Source organism: Equus caballus, chromosome 7 (genome assembly GCF_041296265.1).
Source record: "Equus caballus isolate H_3958 breed thoroughbred chromosome 7, TB-T2T, whole genome shotgun sequence".
In the NCBI taxonomy this organism is placed as follows: Eukaryota; Metazoa; Chordata; class Mammalia; order Perissodactyla; family Equidae; genus Equus; species Equus caballus.
The window spans coordinates 39,058,457-39,075,967 of record NC_091690.1 but is presented as its reverse complement, the minus strand read 5'-3'; the positions used below and the strand labels follow the sequence as shown (position 1 = coordinate 39,075,967).

Below are 17,511 nucleotides of genomic sequence, written 5' to 3'. Positions count from 1 at the left end.
CTGCTCGAGATCTAGTTGCCGTTCGTATTAGGGCGGCTAACTGGAGCTGGGCGTCTGCCCCAAAGCTTGAGCTCATTTCTACGAGCACTTGGCTGCCCTTTGAGACGGCAATTTTAAGGGACGGTAGATGTGGAAGCCTGAGTGAGTTAAGAAATAAGCAAGTTAAGTCATTTGGTTAACCAGTGTTTAATAATACTTCTTCACGTTCCTGAAAACCATTTTTTTTTTTGGAAAATCATTTTTTTTTTTTTCAGAATGGTAAAAGGGAAAGCATCTTCCTTGGAGTAAGGCACACCCGGGTTTGGCAAGGACTGAGCAAAGACAAAGTCCGCCGGATCAGAGGTGGGGGGAAGCGCCGTCAGCCCCAGGAGGAGCGCTCGGGCTACGGTGCATGGCGAGGCTTGAACCTGAGGCCCGGGGAGACCTGGTGACCCCGGGGGCCTGCGGGGCGTTGGGGTTCCGTGGTAGCATCGGTCGGTTGAGCGCTCCGCAGGCAAGCAGGCCGCTCCAGGTGCAGACAGAGCGGGGCGCAGCTTCTCAAGGCTCGGGGCCTCTCGGCTGTGCGCGGGGCTGGCTCGGAACCCCGGCCGGCAGTCCACCTGGCGCGCCTGGGCCACACGTTTCCCCACCTTGGCGGCAGCGGGTCCTCGGAGCGGGCTAGACCCTGAATCCGAAGAGTCGGCTTTTCTGATTGGCTTAGAATACAAACGCAGCCGAGCGCCGCCTGAGACCCGCTCTTTGATTGGGTTTTACATGAACTGCAGAGCACGAAATAAAGAGGCCTTCAGTCATTGGGCCATTGTATGAATCTCCTTTTGGCTTCTCTGCCGCCTGAATAAGCGTCTCAGGATCTTCGTCATGACTCTTAAATCTGGGCCTGTCAGTTTGCCCCAGCCTTACTCGTCTCTAAGCAGGGCATGGGGTTTACAGAGTTCAACCAATCATATAACGCCGAGATCAGGTTGCCAGGCAGATTATGCTAACGAGACCCCGCCTTTTATGCTGCTCCCACTCTGCGGCGGGAAGAACCACCTGGAGGTGGCGGGGGGGGTTTGATTTCCATCACCCCTAGGGAGAGAGGACCGGGGACCCGCTGATCTTCCAGCTCCCCTCACCCAACGTCGTGTAAGTACCTAAAGGATTAAGGGAACCGGATAAGTCAGCGTCCAGAGTACCCCATCGACTGGGAGGGTGTTTCGTCTTTGCTTAGTCCCACCCAAAATGGCGCCAAGCTCTTTCCGCGTCTCAGAGCCCGGCCGGGGCCAACCGACCGCGGACCCGGGTGGGGGGGGAATTGATGGTGGTGGTGGGGGGGAGAAATCCCGGCGGCACCGCCCGATGGTACAGTCCAGCCGGGGCTGGGACAAGGCACCTCACTCGGGGTGGGGGGTCAAACCATCTGCACCTTCCAAGGGGAAAGGGGCAAAACCCCCTAATGGAGCCCCTTCTGGCGCTGCGTTCAGCGCCGGCCGCGGAGCCTCTTCGCCCCTGCCTTCCCCACGCGCGGCCTGCCCCTGCGCCCCCCGAGCGGCCCGCACGCTCCGCCGGCCGCGCGCTCCTCGCCTCCCCTGCCCGCGTTGGTTGGGCCGGGACGGCGGTTGGGCGCCTTGCGCGTCCCTGCTGCGGCGGTTGGGCCGGCGCTCGCGGCGCTGCGGGCCGTCTCCGTCGGCCGGGCGCGCGGGGCGGCGCGGGGGTGGCGGCGCGGCCCGGCCCGCGCGGCGGGGGCTCGGTCGGATGGGGCGCCCTGCTTTGTCGTGGGAGGCCGCGCCACCCCGTGCCATTGACTGCTGGTCCCCCCGCCCCGTCCCTTATTTACAAGGTGGCGTCGCCGGGACCCGGGAGGCCCCGCTCGCAGGGGCGTGGGCAGGGCACGTTGTGTCGGGCTCGGTAAACAGTCGGGGAGGCCGGGCCGAGTGCACAGGCGGGAGCCAGAGGCCTTTGGGAGCCGCTTGATGGTGTATGGTTTCCAGCCGATCATCAGCTTTCATGAAGCATTTTTCAGTCGGTAGCCAAGTCTTCGGTGCTCGATTAAGGAAAATGAGCGCAGCGCTGTTGAATTTTGTGTGCGTGCGTGTTTAGCCTTGCTTGGCGGATTTGTCGGATTTCAGTCAATTTTCAGTCAATGTTTGTGCACGCCTAAGCCCCAGGTGGGCTGGTTTTGGGGCTGTCAACGAGGATTAAATGTGTGATGAGTCCCACCCAGCTCAGCCCTGGGCTTAATTCTGCGCTTTCACCTGTTCAAATCTTGCCAGGCTCATCACCCTCAAAAGTTCTTTAGACTCAGCAGTTACTTAACTTTCATTAAAAAACAGCAAAATCACACGTGACTGTTTGTGGCCTCTTTTTTGAGCCGCTCTTTTGTTACCCCTCCACCTTTGGCTGTAAGCTCTGTGAAGGCAGGAAGGTGCGCCGGCTGCTTTGGGGCTCTCTTGCGCGCTGCACCCCAGCACCGCGGGGGCTTCTCCGGTGATGAACCGTACTTGCCGGTTGCTCTAGAATTGAGAAAACAAAATTAGAGGGGGAAAAAAAAAGGATTGGGGCAAAGCCGTGTTTAAGGCAGTGTTCATTCAATCTGGTATATTTAGAAAGTAACTTCTAGGTTTACTTTTTGAATTAATTGAGGTGAAATCGACAAAATGAACCACTTGAAAGTGAACAATTTAGTAGTAGATTTACGTTTTAACATTTTGGACCAAGACATTTTTCCCACTTGTGACTTCTCTTTATTCATTTATTCCTTGAGACCCATTCTTGTCTCTGCTCTGTTATTTGTTTTGCAAGGGTACTAAACTGCTCTGTTTTTCTAAAAAAGCCATTTTTTAGTTTTTAGCGTTTTGTAGTGTGCCCACCACGTATTAATGTGCGCGTCGAATATTGCACATGTCAATGTCATTCACTGGGCGCGTGTGATCGATAAGGTGGAGTCCGGTCTTCACCTGGCTGCTGCTTACTTAGAGGTTCCGGTGGTACAAAGGGTAGCATTTTAATCCAATATGATCCTAAATCGATTGGCACCGCCTTGATTTCCACTTGTCTAAATTTATTTTTTCTTCTAGTTTTAACTATAATAAATGATCATTGTAGAAACATAGAAAATATGGGAACAGTATAAAAGGTAAAAGTTACCCAAGAACAATTACCAGAGACCATACCTGCTGATGTTTTGGTGTGCTTCAAATCTTTGTGTGTGTATAAAACATTTTTACAGACTTGGCATCCTGATACGTGGTTTTCACATCTAGTTTTTTTCTTTTTTAAATGTAGATAGGTACCTAATGACTTCGCTGAAAATTTGCCACTTTTAGTAGTTTTCCCCATTACTAGAAGGAGGCATCATGAAATCCTCTGAAGTAAAAGAATTATATTTTATTTATTTCACTTTTAAAAGGCATAACCTAATGGAATATTTCTGAGTAACAAGCAGAATTGATCAGTGTTGAGAAGTATTGAGCCATAATTTTGGTTTCCTTAATTTTACATTTTATGCACTGGTAAACACATGGTAACTGCATACTTTCATTTGGTAAAAATGATAAACTATTAAACATCCTGTCATTGCAATATTTGAATTGTTTAGTCAGAGTTTGTTTTAAAGTGGAATGTTGATGGACTTTGACCTATTGCCACTAAAATACACAGGCTTCCCCCACCCAACCTCCATCCCGAAGAGTGTAATAGACACACCTTGTCCAGCAATTTGTATCTTTTTCACAAGTGGAATTTATTGATTACTGTTTAAATTTATCACAGATACTTTAGTATTAGCAAATGAGAATTTGGTCTGGAGTCTAGAAGGAGCCAGTAGTTAAGAAATAGGAAATGTTTGCTACCAAGTTTGCAGAATGGTCCCACTCAAATTCTCCTGGGGTATGGGGTAGGGGCAGGAAGGTGAAGGCGGAGCTTTTTCTGACTTTATTATTTTGGTCATTCTCTGTTGAAACCTTCCTCTCCCTCTTCTGGCATTACACTGTTTACATGATTTAGTTCAATCACTGCTAAAGGGTATCTGGCCTCTGTCCCTTTTTTATTCTCAGTGTTGTAACCCTAGTTCAAGACTTACATGGAACATTCTGAACTGGTGCCTTTCCAGTTTATTTCTTACAGCTCCTTCTGTAACACTGATACTTCACTATTAGTACTGAAACATTATTTCCATTCCCTTTCCAAAATCATTCAGTGGCTTCCCATTGCCCATAAATCTGTAGACTTTAAATTTGTTCTAGTTGTGGAAAGCACCTGGAAACAGGCTCTTTTTGGAAAACTTTGAAATAGTTTAGAGATTTCAGGGATAAGGAGAGAGCTTACGGATAATCCCAAGTCACAATTATAGCAAGACTAGTTAAAATGTGGTGAAAACAATCATTATAAAATCAGTACTGTCAGTGCTTTAAGAACCTCAAGTGTGTAGCTTGCTGAAAGATTACTGTCTGCTAAAATAGTCTATTATTGTTTGTTATTCATTTCTTGGTCGCACTCTCATTTATTTCAATGTTAGAATATTGGAGCTAAACGCTCTCTTTCTTTACCCATGTCTTTCACTTTGTCGGTGTGACTCTTCGGTTGCAATCCGTAGCCTCTTTCCTGCCGTAATCTTTGGAAGAGCAGTCCCTCACATCTCTGCTGTCTAGTGTGAGAGCCAGTGGCCACATGCGGCTGTGGAGCACTTGAAATATGGCTAGTGCTGTAAGGGTAAAATATGTGCCAAATTTGAGATTTAGTATGAAGAAATAAAATACTTCAATTTCTGAAATATTGATTACATGTTGAAATGATAATATGTTGCATATACTAGGTTAAATAAAATATATTGTTACAATTAATTTCACCTGTTTCTACTTTTAAAAAATGTGGCAACTAGAAGATTTAAAATTACATATGTGGCTTACATGTGTGGCTTGCAGGATATTTCTATTGACCAGTGCAGCTTTAGACTTAGTCGTGGGGTGGGGTGTTTGCAAATAGCAGGAAGTCATCGACAATGTATTATCTTTTTGTTTCTACAGTTTCAGCTAATAGATATTGCTACTATGTAGATATGTCTGATTTTTCTTAGTGCTTATGATAGTTCTCACAGAAACATCATTCTTTGGAAGAATATCTTACTTTTAAAACCACTTTCAGATAATTGAGTTAACTGTTATTGAATTAATATATTCAATTAATCATTTGAACTTAAAATAGTAAAATGACATCTGTTGAGTACATAATCCATTAAAAAAAATTGAACTAAGCATAATCAGCTGAATTTTCCCAAACTTGGTCTGCTACTTACTCATTGATTTTTATAATGTGCCATTTTTCAAAGATTTAAGAAATATTTTTGGGAGAAACTCGAAATTGAGAAAATCAAGCTCACAATTTTTTCTCCTGTGATTTAACGAAAGGCCACAATAGTCTGATTCTAAGTGTGGAACACTTTGGACCAGCTCATGGGACAGCTCTCCTTTTAAAAGCTGTTAAGGAATCAAAGCCTACACATAAAATCATATTCTTTTTACACCTATATTTGGAAACCTTGACAGTTTTGCCCTAAATGACCTTTGTAGATGTATTTCTCTCTCTTTTTTTTAGATTTACTTTTTTACTTTTTTGAGGAAGATTAGCCCTGAGCTAACATCTGCCACAAATCCTCCTCTTTTTGCTGAGGAAGACTGGCCCTGAGCTAACTTAACATCCGTGCCCATCTTCCTCTACTTTATATGTGGGACACCTGCCACAGCATGGCTTTCCAAAGGGTACCATGTCTGCACCTGGGATCCAAACCCGCGAACCCTGGACCGCCGAGAAGTGGAACGTGTACACTTAACCAGTGCGCCACCAGGCCAGCCCCTAGATGTGCTCTTTTTACTACCTGGTATGGAGGTTCGATATGGTGTAGCGGTTAACAGCATGGGCTCTACGGGCAAAGGGACCTTGATTCACGGGTCAGCTCAATTGACTGGCTGTGATCTTGGCGGTTAGTTAACTTCCATAAGCCTTAGTTTCGTTATCAAATCATTTAACTATTTTCTTAATTATTAATGGGGATAATAACAGTACCGATTTCACAGACTTGGTATGAGAATGCTTGTAATTACTCTCTCCAATAGTATAAATGACCCAGTAACAAAGCACATAGTAATCAGTGGCTCAGTATCTGTTTACCGATTTTAGACCTTCTGCTTCAGCCACATTGGTCTTCCCATTGTCCCTGTAATATTCTGGGGTTTTCCTTCATGTTTTCACTCCTTCATTTCTCAGATGGAATGTTTGTCTCTCTCTGCCCACCCCTCCCTCTTCCTCTAGTTCTGCCCACCAAAATCTCATCCATCCTCCTAGAGCAGTGGTCGATAAACTTTCTTTGTAAAGAACCAGATAGTAAATATTTGCGGCTTTGTGGGTCACACGGTCCCTGTTGCAACTGCTCTTCTCTTACCCCTGGAGTGTGAAAGCACGGTTCTGTTCCAGTGAGACTTTATTTATGGACCCTGAAATTTGAAATAGAATGGCACCCCCTTATCCGTGGGGTGTACGTTCCAAGACCCACAGTGGATGCCTGCAACTGAGATCGTACTGAACCCTATATAAACCATGATTTTTCCTATACACACATACCTATGATAAAGTTTAATTTATAAATTAGGCACAGTAAGAGATTAACGATAACTAATAATAAAATAGAACGATTACAACAATATACTGTAATAAAAGTGACCTTAGATCTTAGCCGCCTCAGCATATGATTTTTTTCCCTTCCTTATTAAGTCAAGAACTTTCACCTTTTCACTTAAAGGAAGCACTTTATGGCTTTTCTTTGGCACATCTGAATTGCCAGCATCACTACTCTTGTGCTTTGGGGACGTTATTAAGTGAAATAGGGGTTACTTGAACACTAGCACTGTGATACCTAGCAGGTAAATATACAAAGTGGATTCGGGGGACAAAGGGATGATTCACGTCCTGGGCGGACAGAGCAGGACAGTGCAAGATTTCATCACAGAGCTGCTCAGTATGGCGGGCAATTTAAAACATGAATTGTTCATTTCTGGAATTTTCCATTTAATATTTTGGTCTGCTGTTAACCATGAGTAAGGAAACCTCCAGAAAGTGAAACTGCGGATAAGGACCGCCCCTGTCCTACGGGATTTTTATGCTGCTTTGTAATAATAGTAACATTTATTGAGTGCTACGTTGTATTGTGTAGCAATCATTTGTGCTTATTTCTTGCTTCCTAAACATATTGTAAATTTCTAGAAGCTGTGGATCTTTTTCAGCCCCTAATATAGAATGCAGTACAAGAATGCCTTTTAAAGGAGTGAAAACAATTAACTTAAGGTGTTCAAAATGATTTCTGAAGTTTTCCTCCCTTTTCTTCAAAATTCTTAGTTTTGTATGCAAATCCTACCATTTTCTTAGCATTGCTTTAAGATTTTGAGACCAGGGGCTGGCCCCGTGACCCAGTGGTTAAGTTTGCGCACTCTGCTTCCTTGGCCCAGGGTTTCGCCAGTTCGAATCCTGGGCGCAGACATGGCATTGCTCATCAGGCCATGCTGAAGCAGCATCCCACATGCCACAACTGGAAGGACCTACAACTAAAATATACAACTATGTACTGGGGGGCTTTGGGGAGAAAAAGGAAAAATAAAAATCTTTAAAACATTAAGAAAAAAAGATTTTGAGGCCAATCTATTGGGGATTATTTTCAGTCTTGCCACAAACCGTGATTACAGGCAACTGTTTTATAATGCCCTTCTGATAGAAGAGTAGCTGTAACTCCTTTGACCCAGTAATGCTTTGTGTTTGACTAACTTTTTGTGTCCTTTCTAAGGCACTGTTTATATTTAATCCTTGATATGTGACACTGACAGAACAGTGTTGTAACTACTTTAAAAATGAGAGAAAAGAGAGACAGAAGTTCAGTGAATTATATAAGAGGAGTGGGAGCTGAGGCTAGGAGCAGGTGTCTGGATTCTCAGTCCCAGCACATGACGTGTATATTAATGAGATTTCGGTCTCTTACCCATCGTTTATTCATCTTCTATTTTATTTTTTTTCTTTTTAGGTTAGTGAATTAAAATTATTCTGGATTTTAAGTACTTCATAATTTGATAAATATAAGGACCTACAACCAATAGATGTTTAGCACACTTATTTGTGTGACATGCAAGTTTTCTCAAGTATGTTAAACCTTTTGAGGTGAGATATAGCTACAAAACAATAATTCTGGAATTAAAACTAAATTGTATAGCATAATTGTGCTTTAATGAACTTTGCTCCATTAAAAAATTTTGAGAAAGATGTTATTCATATTTATATGTACTTATCCCAAACTCTAGATGTCACATCAAAAAATTATATCTTTTTATACATCATTTAAAAAATCATATCTTGGGGCCGGCCCTGTGGCTGAGTGGTTAGATTTGCTCACTCTGCTGTGGCAGCCCAGGGTTTTGCCGGTTTGGATCCTGGGCGTGGACATGGCACCGCTAGTCAGGCCATGCTGAGGTGGCATCCCACATGCCATAACTGGAAGGACCCACAGCTAGGAAGATACAGCTATGTACCGGGGGCTTTGGGGAGAAAAAGGAAAAAAATAAAATCTTAAAAAAAAAATCTTTTTTTCAGATTCCTGATTTTTCAACTGTTATAAACTATAGGAGATATATTTTAAGTCTAACAAATATGTGTAAGACCTTTACAGAAAAACTTCTAAGACTTTATTGGATGACTTTAAATAAAACCTAAATAAATGGAGAGACACACTGGTCCAAGGATTGGAAGATTCAATATTGTTAGGTATCAATTCTTTTGAAACTGACTTATAGATTTCATGTAATCCCGGCAAATTTGAAAAAGCTAGACAAGCTGATACTAAAACTTTTGCCAAGGCTCAAGCAAAGGCAAGAAACTCTTGAAAAAGAAGTTGGAGAGACTTCTCTACTAAAGATGAAGAAGAGCTGTAATAATTAGACCATGTGATATTGGCAGCAGGATAGACTAATAGATCAATAGAACACCATACAGAAACAGTCCCACACAGATTCCAACACTTGACTTATGACCCAGGTAGCGGGGTAGGTGAAAGGCAAAGCAATAAAGCTTTTAGAAATGCATATAGGAGAGTATATCCATGACCTCAGTATAGAGAAGGGTTTCTTAAATAAGATGTTACCTGCACTAATAGAATAATGGGCAAAAGTCTTGCACAGGCACTGCAGAAAAGGAGAAATCCACATGTCTAATAAACATGTGAAAACGTGTTCAACCTTGTTGATAACCAAGGAAATATAAATTACTGCAACCACAGTGCCATGTTACTGTGCGCCTAGGGTAAATTGGCAGCACCGAAGCCTGGAGCTGTTGAGCGATAGGAACGTTCCTACCTGGCTGGTAGGAATAGAGGTTGGTTTGACTTCTTTGGAAAACAGTTTGGCATTACCTAGGAAGTCAAAGATATGCAGACTCTCAAGCCCAGCAATTCCACAGTTAGAGAAATGCATACATGAGAGAACCAAAAAGAAAAGGAAAGTTTGGAGTAATTTTCCTGATATGAATTGATTCAGTTAATATTTGAGGGCTACTCTGTTCTTTTCTGTAGACATGGGTAGCTTTTTTTTGGCACAACTGTGAATAAATGCTATGTATATTTTCCTTCTCTGCTGAATATTTTAATAAAATATTCCATCCAATCTATTTTTTGTTTCCTAAATCAATGCTGGGCACAGAAAGGTGTTTAATAAATATTGTTGTTTTTAAAAATTATTTGAGTTTTTGGGGCTGGCCCCGTGGCCGAGTGGTTAAGTTCGCGCGCTCCGCTGCAGGCGGCCCAGTGTTTCGTTGGTTCAAATCCTGGGCGCGGACATGGCACTGCTCATCAAACCACACTGAGGCAGCGTCCCACATGCCACAACTAGAAGGACCCACAGCGAAGAATATACAACTATGTACCGGGGGGCTTTGGGGAGAAAAAGGAAAAAAATAAAATCTTTAAAAAAAAAAAATTATTTGAGTTTTTATAATGGGTATCCTTCACTAAAGCTTTGTAGCTACCTCAACTGTCTGGCTATTGACTCATTTGCTCAATTAATTCTGTTTGTGGGTTTGGTAAATTGTAACCTCCCTCGATTCCTTTGGGATCAAGCCTAGCCTACTGACTGCATCGTCTGGTGGGAGACCAAGGAGCGAGCAGCAGGTCCAAGCCGCGCCTGGGCTCTGGCAGCTTTGCCCAGGAGGAAAGCTGTGCAGCAGAGAAGGGGGAAGATGTCTAAGCACTGTGGGAAGAGGGATCTGGTTTCAAAGGCCTCTTATCAGCACTGTGACCTCGGACAGTGCCTGCCATGTGACAGGAGCTCAGTAAATGGTAATAGCTGTAATTATTACATTTCCCTACTTACTTAAGTAACATTGAATTCCCAGTATGCATTTTCAACCAGATGAACTGTGATTATGCAGATTTTTAAAATAAAGAGCTACATTCGTTAGGGGATTCTAATTTTGTGGTCTCATTTAACTCCACTGGATTTGCAAATGAATCCACCTTGTTACAGGTTACATCTGAACGAAATGGTCCAGCTAAGTGTTTGCAAGAAGTAGATAAGGCTGAGATTTCTAAACAGGAATGCGATGCCACTATTTTGTCTCTCCTTATAGAACAAAATGCTAACCAGTTTTAAAATTCTATCAATTTTAATTTGACATATACATATTTTCTAGTGAAATACATTAGTTGGGAGAACCCTTGCCTACGGTTGAGATATGTATTCCCAAATCAATTGTTTAATAATGAAAATGTATTAAAATATCTGTTAATTGGAAATAAGACTTTTCTGGATAAGATACCTTCCTGATCTATCACTTAGGCTGTGGTAATCATAATTTGCATAGTTGTTAACATTTGTAGCATGCTCCATACCACTGTGCTATACTGTAACACACATCTTGCTCTGTCTTAGTGAGCCTGGGAGTTAGGTGAGGTAGGTGGTATTACTCCTGTTGTCAAGGGAAAGAAGGGTTGCTTGCCTTCACATCCAGTGTTTTCCCACAGTGTGTACTGTGTGCAGTCGGAATTGGCCACCCCAAGTGTGTCTCTCTGGCTTGATTATTTTTAAGAACAAAAGACTCTGAAAGAAACTTGGACCTTCCTCCTAGCTGCCTTAAAGAATTTAAGATAGAAGGCCCATCCCAGGACAGGCCATAGATAACTCTGGGTGTCGATAGACTGTGGGGGTCCTTGCTAAGCCCATTCTTATCAAAGTTCTGTCTACCAAACAGTTGCTTTTCCATCTCCATGTGAATTGCCTTCCGCCCCTTTGAAGTTCCAAACCTCTACTCCCAATACCGTCCTTTGTCTTTAGCTGAAGATGGTATTTAAGGTGGCAGCTTTGGCCATTCTGCTGAGTTGCTCAGTTTTCCTGGGTTTCTCCATGTATACATGTTATAAAGATTTGTTTGATTTTCTCCTGTTATTCTGTCTCATGTCAATTTAATTTGTAGACCAGCCAGAAGGAATATTCTTCCTCCCCTGCAGGACTGAGAAAACACTTTAAGAAATGTCCAGGCTTGTAAAAGACACCTCTGAATACTAAACAGTAGATGCTAGTCTTCTACTGTAGTTTTATTAAGATGGAAGAGGTTGAAATTTGGAGGAGGTTGAATTTAGATTACAAGTTTTAATTATATGCCAGTAAGATAGAGTTTTTATGAAGGCCGTAACTGCCTCGCTCGCTATGTCATCTGTCTGGGCTTACCATCTTGATAATCAAATGCTTATTTTTGACCATTCTGTGTTTCATATTTAACTTTGCAAACAAAGGACTGAGGTTGAGGAATGAGAATTTGAAAATGAACAGAAGGTGAAGCCCACATTCACCTGTTCACAGGGCACGTGAATTGGATGTAAAGGGACTTACTTCAGACCAGTATCAATTTACTTCTTAGTCCTGGGTCAGTGCCTGGTTCAGTCTATCAACAAAAGGTTGTGTATGTTTCAGGAGTTGAGATAGACCGAAGAGATAGTTACACTGTTTTCTCTTGTATTATATACAGTGTTAAGTTATGAAAATTGTGCTCTAGAATAATTTCTTCTAAGCAATTTCTTTATTCTTTTTTTTTCCAGTTAAAACATTTTAAAGTGCTTGAAGTTATTGAGGAAACAGTTTAGTACTTAAGTTTATGCCTCTTTACCTTATCCAGTATTTTATCCTAACAATTTGGATTTGTGATTGTCAAGTCATAGTTACCACCCAGAACCATCTGTGAAACAGGCTTTCAGGGCCCCAGAAGACCCACCTGCAAGTCTCCTATTTAGTTACTGCAATTGCTAATGCAGCGAAGGAGCATGAGATGTGTGGGCCACAGAGCCTCCTGTGTGCAGGTGTGCCAGGGCTGCAGATTGGATTTGTACCCCTGCCAGTGGCCTTGCAAATGAATGCTGCTGTTCAAAAAGGAAGCTGGAGGGATTGTGCTTGGAGCCGTGTAAATCCATTATCCAGAGTCAGAAGACTTGGATGCACGGTATTATTTGATGAGTCATTTGTATCAGTCTTTCAGCTTGAATGTTTCTCATGAACCCATGTTTACATACAGAGCTTATTTCAAATATTCCTAAGTGTGTGGAACAGATTTGCTTGTTATTGTGTGGCGAAGGAAAGCTGGAAAATCGATTACCATGAGAGTAATCTGGTTGGCAGGGAAGACCACCTAAATTAACAACCACTCAGCCTTTTCAGAATCCTGAGATACAAATACCACAGACATATTAGGGAAGCTGGTAAGTTGCATATTTTGAAGAAAGGTGTAAGGATCTTCTAAGTTTTTGTTTAGTAATAAAAAAGTCTTTTTTATTAAGGTGATGCCTTTGAGGACTGGAAGTTTGTGTATGAATGTCTATTAATATCGTTACGTTGGAGTAGAAATTCTAATCTTTGCCCAGTCCGCACTAAAGGCAGTTCTTGGCCTAATTATAATCAGTCCCTCCTATTACTTCTAGAACGATTTTCCAAAAGTGTTAATACCATGATAAAAGATTTTTCTTTCCTTTTGTAAGAGTTAGCCAGGTCTGCCTGCCATCAGAATCACCTGGGGAGGTTTATAAATTAATATGCCTGCTCTTCCCCTCCACCTCTGCAATTGATTGCATCAAAATTTTCAGGGGTGAGACTCTGAAATTTGTCTTTTCATCTGGGTCCCTAGGTGATTCTGATAAAACCAGTTCATGAACTTTGGGAATTGTAATTCTTCAACTTGAAGTCTTTCTAGGCCTGTCCTAGCTACTGTCTGAGGCTTTCTCTCTCATAGTTATAGTCTCTGAGCACGTCTTCAATTTCTCTTGGTTCTGGAACTTTCTCAAGCTGTTTACATCAGAAATGCTGTTATAGGGACCAGCCCAGTGGCGTAGGGGTTAAGTTTGCACACTCTACTTTGGTGGACCAGGGTTCATGGGTTTGGATCTCGGATGAGGACCTACACCACTCATCAAGCTGCAGAAGTGTCCCACGTACAAAATAGAGGAAGATTGGCATAGATGTTAGCTCAGGGCCAATCTTCCTCACCACCCCCCCAAAAAAAAGAAAAAAGAAAAAAAGAAATGCCCTTGTATTTACTCTAGTAGCAAATATTATTGTCTCTCTGTCTTTTTCTCTGTCTGTCTGGCTCTCTATATTGTTACCGAACCTGAAGTGAGTTCGCTCACCCGTTGCGCAGCAAGCCAATCTCTGACACCGGATGTGGTGGAAGAAAGTAGGAACTTTATTTTTGCACAGCGCTGAGCAAGGAGAGAGGGCAGCTAACGCTCAAATCCCAAACTTCCCGAAAAGCTAAAAGGAAGGGTTTTTATTTGGGGCTTTAGGTAGGGGAGGGGGAGCATATGGCCTTGCTGGTCGGAGCTTTCCCACCAGCCTGTCTTTGGCCTTGAGACACTTGCAGAGAGGAGGGAGCTCATGACCTTGCTGGTCAGCAGCTTTCCCACCAGCTCGCATCTCTTTGTGGGGAGGAGATGGTCCAGGTGCTTGTCCTTGACGGTGTCTGTCTCCATGGAGGATAGTGGATTCTGGAGCCAGGAAGCCAGAGAGTAAGCAGGGAATGAGTGTTTTAGTTTTAACCCCATATATGCTGGGTTTAATGTGGGGAAACTGATACCAGGGTCGGTATCAATATGAAGTTTCTTGATGTTTATTGCCAAATTGCTTCCTAGAAGATTTGCATCAATTTAAATGCCCATTTTTTCTTTTTTAAAAACAGCTTTATTGAGATATAATTCACATAGCATACAATTCACTTATTTAAAATGTACAATTCAGTGGCTTTAGTATATTCACAGCAACTGTCACAATTTTAGAATATTTTCATAACCCCAAAAGAAACTCCACACTTCTTAAACGTCACTCTTAATTCATCCCAATCCCTAGGCAACCACTTATCTACTTTCTATCTCTATTGATTTGCCTCTTCTGCATATTTCATGTAAATGGATTCATTTAACATGTGGTGACTTGCATCTTTCACTTAGAGCTAAATTTTCAAGGTTTGTTCTTGTAGCATGTATCGGAATTTCATCTCCTTTTTTCTTGTCGAATAACGTTCCGTTCTGTGGACAGACCACATTTTGTGTGTCCGTTCATCAGTTGATGGACGTTTGGCTTGATTCCACTCTATAGCCGTTTGAGCAGTACTGCCACGAACAGTCGTGTACGTGTTTTATGGGCATATGTTTTTGTTCCCTCGGGTTTATTATCCCCGGTGAGCAATCACAGGGTTGTCTGGGAACTGTGCATTTAGCCTTGGAGGAAATGCCAGACCGTACTCCACTGCGTCAGCACTGTTTGCATTCTCACCAGCGTGTATGGAGGGCTCCAGTTTTTCTACGTCCTCACCAACGCTTGCTATTATCTGTTGCTATATTAGAATTTTGAAAGAGATTGAGAAGATTAAAATATACTACAAAAGTGAGCGTAACAGAAACTAGAATATCCTTGACAAAGGCAGTTTTGGATAGATTGTTGACATGTCATGAAAGATGTTGCCTCGTGTTGTGTTTGGTGCTCTCTGAACAGTAAAAGATACAGACTAATATTTTGCTGAAATCGAGGCTACAAAAGCTTTGTTCAACTATTATTGTGAAGCCACGCTATACCGCACATTTTCTTAGCTGGACGAGCTTTGCGGTTAGTGGAGTTGACCATCTGATTGATTTCAGGTCTGTCCTGCTGACACAGTAGCAGGCAGAGAACCTGAGGGGCTCGCTCCTTTTGACCCTGGGAATGAACACGAAGTTAGGGTGTAGTAACAATTACATTAGTAACCACTATGCGCCAGGTATGGTGTCTTAGTTCACAGTTTCACCCTATTATTTCCTAGTTCTACCTTAGGGAGTAGATTATTATTGCTGTGCCCATTTTATGGATGAGGGAATTAAGGCCTGAGAAGTAAAGTAACCTGCCCCCGGTCGTGTAGCGAGTGGACAGTGGCTGGAGTCTGAATCCAGGCCGTCTGATTCTGGAGCTTTGTTGCCTCTCGTCCAGATTCCTGCAGCAGCCTGGATGTGAGAGAGCAGGAAGCTGCTCAGTAGTAGGCTGCGAGAGGCCATGCCAAGAACCAGGTTGGTACAGAAGGATTTACCACGGGCGCGTGACACGAGGGGATACTGTTGATGTGTGACTTCTGACAGATCTCATTGTCAGCCCGGAACCCCTGCCCAGCCTGTTAGCTAAGGCAGGTTGGTGGCCCTGGGGAAGGAGTGAGAAGACGTTGGTTCCAGTCGGAGAACTGCCTTGCCACTGACTTGGCTGTGCCAGCTTGAGGAGGCTTTTAATCACTGTGAGCGCCACTCCTCTGTGTATAATTGGGAGCAGTATCTGAACCAATCTTACGGTGTTGTCCTCGGCATGGCACAAGGTCGTGAAATGAAAACTTCAGAAATTATAGTCACACATCAAGATTTACACATTGGGTCATAATAATTGGACTTCTCAGAGAATTTCTTTTAACACCATATTTGGCTGACAGTGTGTTCTTTGCATTTATAGCGACCGATTTTGATTTTGATTTTGTGTAACTCGGGGGCAGCTGAGTTCCAGGTACCTTTGCAGCTGTATAGTTGGCGTGAGTTCAAGTTCCCTTAGAATATTCGAATTAGCTAATTTACTAGATCATGTCGTGTCTAATTTCCTTGTCTCCCTCTTCGTGTTTTGTTCTTCCCAGCTCACTAAATTTCCCTTATAAACATTGGTATCGTATGTATACCTAGTTTCTTAGCTGTGGAAGCAGTCGTGCACCATCATTCTTAATAGTAGTACATTTTTATTAGAATTCATCCTCTGAGGATTTTTGTTAAGTAGCGCATTCCCTCCTAAGGCAGAGAAGACGGTGCCACACACTCATTCAAGCAGCCACTGGTGAGGCGGTGGCGTCAGGCCCGGTCTAGGTGCTGAGGGGAGGGTGCGCTCACGCAGCCACATCCCGGGGTGAGGGACAGACATGCACAAGTATATATGTCACTTAATTGATGACACATGCTTTGCAGAGCATTAAAGGAGAGTAATGTGAGGGAGGGTGAACAGGAGAGCCTACCGAGGTGGCAGCGCTGCCCCCGAGAGTCTGAGTACAGAGGAGGTGGGCATTCAGAGAGGCTGGTGACAAGCTTCCAGGCAGAGCTACTGGAAAAGCCCTAAAGGCCGGAAGGAGCCTCAGGAGAGGATGCAGCTAGGAAGAAGGAGAGCTGGGAGGGAGCCTGGCATCGCCGCCCTCAGAGGTCAGGCCACCGAATGCGGTTGTGAAGGAGCCGTCAGAGAGATGGGGGAAACCAGGGAAGTTTCCAGCATCAGAAGACCAAGAGAAGAAGAGTGGGAAGTGGTGGGGATCAACGCCCTGTTAGGGTGGGCCAGGGGATGTGAGGTGAGGACGTGGGGGCAAACTGTAGACAGACAGCTCTTCAGAGTTTGTACTGTGTGTGACAATGAGCAGACAGTGTGGGAGGGGAGCAGGAAAGTGGGAGAGTTTCGTTTAATGTAAACATTTTAGTGAAATATAACATGTTCAGGAAAGTGCATACTTTTAAATTTTTTTTTTTAAGATTTTGTTTTTTTCCTTTTTCTCCCCAAAGCCCCCAGGTACGTAGTTGTATATTCTTTGTTGTGGGTCCTTCTAGTTGTGGCATGTGGGACGCTGCCTCAGCATGGTTGGATGAGCAGTGCCATGTCCGTGCCCGGGATTTGAACCAATGAAACACTGGGCCACCTGCAGCAGAGCGCGCGAACTTAACCACTTGGACACGGGGCCAGCCCCGCATACTTTTAAATTTTAATAAATAAATACTACTATAAATAAATCTCCTGTTTTTATTGTCATAAAGATGAGAGGTGCTGGGGCCGGCCCCGTGGCCGAGTGGTTAACTTTGCGCACTCCACTTTGGGGCCCAGGGTTTCGCCGGTTCAGATCCTGGGCGAGGACATGGCACCACACTTCAAGCCATGCTGAGGCGGCGTCCCACATGCCATAACTGGAAGGACCCACAACTAAAAATATACAACCATATAC

General features: G+C 43.5%; 1 protein-coding gene across 2 annotated transcripts in view; it reads left to right on the top strand.

Annotated features, from left to right (window-relative positions):
• Positions 1–801: 801 nt before the first annotated feature.
• The window catches only part of PRDM10 (PR/SET domain 10), an 89,172-nt gene continuing 72,462 nt past the window's right edge, over positions 802–17,511 (top strand). The window contains exon 1 of one of the 2 annotated variants that reach the window (XM_070272967.1): positions 802–1,125. The gene's annotated coding sequence lies outside the window, so the exon portion shown is untranslated. The remainder of the gene's footprint in view (positions 1,126–17,511) is intronic. The other variant, XM_070272966.1, reaches the window with a different exon arrangement.